This window comes from Cupressus sempervirens, chromosome 7 (assembly GCF_028749045.1).
Source record: "Cupressus sempervirens isolate cs-2001-9-10 chromosome 7, ASM2874904v1, whole genome shotgun sequence".
Taxonomy (NCBI): Eukaryota; Viridiplantae; Streptophyta; class Pinopsida; order Cupressales; family Cupressaceae; genus Cupressus; species Cupressus sempervirens.
This window is the reverse complement of record NC_143124.1, coordinates 540,894,950-540,900,284: the sequence shown is the minus strand read 5'-3', so window position 1 is coordinate 540,900,284 and position 5,335 is coordinate 540,894,950. Positions and strand designations below refer to the sequence as shown.

Genomic DNA, 5,335 nt, shown 5'->3' with positions numbered 1-5,335 from the left:
TCAACAACAAATTATCAATAAAATTAAATATAAAAATCAATTAAAAACAAAAATGGGTAGTATTTTATTAATACAAATCTTAAACAAGACAAAACCTTAAATTAGCTAGGGGTCATTGATAATGTATTTCAAAACTTCTCTAACCCTTTGACATTAAGTTCTTCTCATTTATAGACTATGATTATGTGTTCCCATGAGAGATTGAATAAGAAGCAAGGTGTTTCCAACAATACATAAGAATCTGATTGATTTCATGATATGATATGATAGAGGGAGCTTATGAGTTGCATATGAGAGATGCATGGATGAGAATTAGAATGAAACTAAAAGAAAGAGATTGTTGGACACAAAGATGAGAGTCAGAATAAAACTAAGGATATTAATGAAGATCTGATACTATACATAGAGGAAGTTTTCTCGATGTAGTACATATTTTGGATTGCATTGTAACTAGAGGTGTTTCCATCAATGCCAAAGAGGGAGATTGTTGGAAGCTACAATTGAAACAATTGTTATGTTTTCATTAATGTCAAACCTTATTGGTCAAAGACTTTGCTATCTGATTTAAGTGTCATATATAGATGATTAATGAAGAGGATTTGAGAAATTAGAGATAACAAAAGCACCTAGAGGAAAGGTTGAGTTATGAGAACAAACTAAAATGAACACTTGATTAGTTAGACTTTGAAAAGATAAAGTGATTGTTTAAATCATGCTATAGGTGGAGAAGAAAGTTGTACTAAAGCCTTGAAGAAGTGATCAAATATTGACCAAATGCATAGGCTTGACCAAGCAAAGAGTAGAATATTAAGGAACTTGAAGTATACGATGAGTGAGGATAGTGTTGATTGAGCCACAATATGAGTTGAGAAAAAATAGTGTTGACCGAGCATCTGTAAATCTACCAAGCCACAATATAGCATAGTATAGCACTTTATTTACATTTCAAATACTCTATTACTTGACACCTTGTTATATGTTGGACTTATTTTGAACTATTATTTAGACTACTCAATACTATGGGACACTTTATTTTTATAGTGATTATTATGATGTCAGAACTTATCAATGATGCTTGATGATTATTTATATTCATGTATTGGGTTGATTTTTTATTGAGGAGTATAGAACTATGTTTGAATGCAAATGTTAGATAGATTATATATTTGAAAATCATGAAATGTTGCAAATGGTCATATCATGTTTAGTTTGATTATGCAAGTATTATATATGAACAATGGTTTGGAAATGAAAGAAAATGTTATTTGAAATTTAATTGAGAAATTATTTATGTTTTGATCCAATTACGAATATAGAATTTATTTAGGATATGCATGTGATTTATTTATCTTGGACTACTGATATGCAGTTTGAGTGTGCAGGAAATAACCATGGTAAAATGGAGAACCAAGACTATACCTTTGTATTAATTGAGATTGCCAAGGTTTGATCTAGTGAAGAGATCTTAATCTCATTGTTAAGTATTTTAGTTTGTGAATGTAATGTGAATGGATGTTTTAGATCAGATTCCTTGCTTGTGAAAATTGATTTGCCACTCATAATGTTAAATGTATATTTTATAGTGTCACTTGACACTTGTGTTGTTATGTGTTAAAGTGGCAAGTTAGGTTGAGATATTGGCAAAAGACACCCAACCTCATTTCTAAACAGTTAGAAATATTTAAGTTTTCATCCCCTTGCATAAAATATTTTATGAAGGTTTTAATTAAATTAAATTTGGGATTTCAAGTTTAGGGTGACTTTAGAGGGCTTTGTTTGAGTCCTAGAGTGTTCTTTTAGTGAAATTAAGTTACCTACATGTTAGTACTATATGTTAGGGCTTTAATTTTGGTTTTACTGGAGTTAAAATCTCTTTTCTAACACTTTTAAAATCCCATATCTTAAGTATTGCGAAAATGGAAGAAGACTTATCCTAATTCTCACCTTATCTCCAGTGAGTTGATAATTCCAACCAAATAGGGAATCTTAGGTGGAGTTGAAGTGTTTGTTCTCTTTCATGATGGAGAAAAAATAGGAATGCCGATCTTTTAGAGGGAAATTGGATAATAGAGTTGGCAATCACCCACTCTCTAGTTTTAGACATTTTTGATTTTGGAGATTGGATGAAGGATAGAGGGCTCTTCTCAAATCGGGTCATTTACCATAGCTTGAAAAAAGATTGGAGCTTTTGCCATGTATTAGAAATTATGTGTTGTATTGTTTTTCTGAATATAAGTTGTGTAAATTTCTCTACAAATGCATATGTGTGTTGTTCATTGTTCCTATTGTATTGTTGGGTGTGGATGAATTTCTATTGCCTTATTTTTATTTGATTTTGTGAGTATGATGTTATGGTTGTAGAAGGACATCACTCACCCTTGGGAGGCAAGAAGAGGCCTTCGGGTGAAGGGGTTAGTTGGGCCTATTCCCTGAGTGTAGAGTCTCTTCTCTAGAAGGAAGAGGGATAAGCATGTAGTATGGGTTGCATGTGCTAGTACTTTGTTATGCACTTTGGGGGTGATAAGGGGAGAAGTTTTGTGAGAGTTGGTATTTATTTTGTATGCCTTGTGAAGGCAGAGTTGGTTTTTCTATACATGGCTTCTCCTCAGGGTTTTAGGTACACCTTCACCCATTCTATTGGTTCCTCCGGTAACCTACTATGTAAGCTCAAAATGGTGTTAAATGTTGTATCTTGTTTTGTTGTTTTATATGTGTATGCTTGATTGTTACCTAGTTAGTCTTGGTTCTCCAAGCTCAGTGGGTGGTCTCTTCGAGACCTAGGCTAGGAGGTGAGCTCTCCATGGTTTACAAGGTTGTTTTGTACAGGTTTTCGGAATGGATATGTGTTGAAGAAAAGCTTGGAATATTTTTCACTTTCTATTGAAGATTTGAAGATGAAACATTTATACACATTTGTAAAAGTTATGTAATGTAATGTATCAGCAGTAGATCTTCATGTGATTTGTAAATTGATGTAAGGATCCAATTATGATTGTAATATTTGAAGGAAATTTTCAATACTGTGAATATATATTTTGTTTTAAACATTTCTTAAATTGTTTCCAAGAATTAAAATTGAATGTTATTATTGTATGTGTGTGTGTGTCTTGTTTGTGATAGTTTGGACATGACATTTTGGTATTAGAGACAGGTTATAGAAAATATTAGGACAAAATGGGTTCACGTTAAGTGTAGAAATATAACTTTCTCCTTAATTCTCTATGTTATTTTTCAAGTTGTAAGATAGATTTATATCACTTCCAAATCAAATTATTAAATGTATTAGTAAAGCTAGAAATATTTTATATAGTGTGTAAGAATATTTAGTTATTTAGCTTTGAAAACCATATCTTAGAAAATCGACTAGATTAATAATGATATGTTTAGATATCATGTGAAAAGACAAATACATTAGAAAAGTGTAACCAAAAGTTTTAAATTTTTTTTAAAAAAGAAATTGAAATAAATAAATAAATAAAAAGCACCTACTAGACATGTACTGTATGATTATAAATAGTATACTTATATTATTTACTGCATATAATGATAAAGTATAATTTTTTTTTTTATATGGTAGCATATAACATTAGTAGTATAGAAGTTGTGCTTTTAAATTTGTATATATATTATTACTATATGTATTAACTGGACAGTGGTAATTTAAAAGAATTAAATGAAAGTATAGGGAAGATGTAAAAATAAATAAATTAATTAATTAATTAAAATACATTTTGAGTTACTTGTAAACACGAGAGATGTAACATGAGTGTGATGATAGTTATCAATGGATATGAGTAACAGATATCAATAAATTATTTAACAGAAAATAAATTGAACTTAAACTTTGCATGGCATTTTCCTCTTTAAAATAGTGTGAGTTGGCATCGGTTTTGTTTCTTTTGAGGTGTAACCTTCTGATCTGGAGTCAGACGCGCACCGTTAATTTTGCTTTATCAATTGATGATTACTTTTCCATGAGACTCGCATAGTTTGAGTCAGATCTTCAATGCCTAGATCCATGGCAATGTAACCCAATTTATCAAATGGTAGTATGCATGGACGACCTCAGCGGTTTGAACTATTAGAAAGACGCAAGCACTGAGGAACTCTTATGTTCTCTCTCTTGCAATGGACTCGATGTCTAACTATTAGTTTACCTGCCCTCATTCCTCGCACAGGATATGCATAATGATTACAACCACAACTAGCTGTTAGTTGCCATGCATCTTACCACCTCGCCAGCCACTAAATTCTCCCCATTCCTCCATCTTGTGTGTCCCCACTCGGCTCCGGCGGAAGCAACAGGTGTAGGATCTAGAGCATACAGGATCATATAAATAGTTTTTTTCTTTTCCTTGCATGCATACAGGGTGCTTCCTAAGCACAAAAATCGTCTTATTATTGTTGGAAAACTTAAACATTGAAGAGCCAGCAGGTTGTCTTCGAGCGCCATGACCATCTACCCTATCAGGTCACCACAGGCATCCATGAATGGCAGGTATTTATTTTTGGTAGGTGAGATTTTGAATTTGGACGTTGAAGGGGAAAGATATGACAAAAAAGAGAATATTTTTCATTCATTTTTCAGTGAGTTCAAGTAGATCAAGCAGATTAGAGAGAAGTTGCAGAGCTAAGCAGTGAAGGAAGAAGGAAAGAAGTTTGTGCCTTAAATTGCACGTGTTTCCTCTGTTCACTCTGTAAGTTTGTCATTGTTAGATTCGTTCTGTTGAAGCAGTGATTGCTCCAGACACTATTGTATGCAGCCATTAGAGCTGCAAGTTTAAAAGTTTATTAAAGTTTGAAGTATTATCAATTTAGGTTTATTTTAGAGTTTTCTGGTTGAAGCCGAATGCTTCCAGATTTTGTAATAGTTTAATGAAAGATTGAATAGAAAGCAAGCAAGCATACTTGAATCTATCTTCCTCTTCTATTCATTGCATTTGACAAGTTTGTTTGAGAGGTTAAAGCTTTGGCTTTCTGATTTTAATGGTAAAAGCATTCACGCTGAATTTCTCTAAGTTATAATATTTTAGTTGAAACAGAACCTCGACACCTACTGCATTTTTGTGTGCTGAGCTCTTCAAGTGCCGAGCATTTCCTTTGTGAGCCGAGCTCACTCGGCATCCATTGGTGTTGAGCTTTCTCCTTTGTGTGCCGAGCTTACTCGGCACCTGTTGCCTGTCACTTGGCACCATCAAGTGCCGAGTCACAAGCAATCTGTGACTTGGCACTTGAAAGTGTTGAACAAGTGCCGGGCAAAACTGACACTCGACACCTTCATGTGCCGAGCAATTTTTTAAGTGCTGAGCAAAATTTTAGATTGAGGGATGTGAAT

The 5,335-nt window shown here is 33.1% G+C and overlaps 1 long non-coding RNA gene across 1 annotated transcript; it reads left to right on the top strand.

The window, feature by feature from the left end:
* The first annotated feature begins 3,964 nt into the window (after positions 1-3,964).
* LOC149547899 (uncharacterized) lies at positions 3,965-4,917 on the top strand. Its single transcript, XR_016354430.1, has 2 exons — positions 3,965-4,498; positions 4,589-4,917. It is a non-coding gene; the product is annotated as an uncharacterized LOC149547899 (long non-coding RNA).
* The last annotated feature ends 418 nt before the right edge of the window (positions 4,918-5,335 follow it).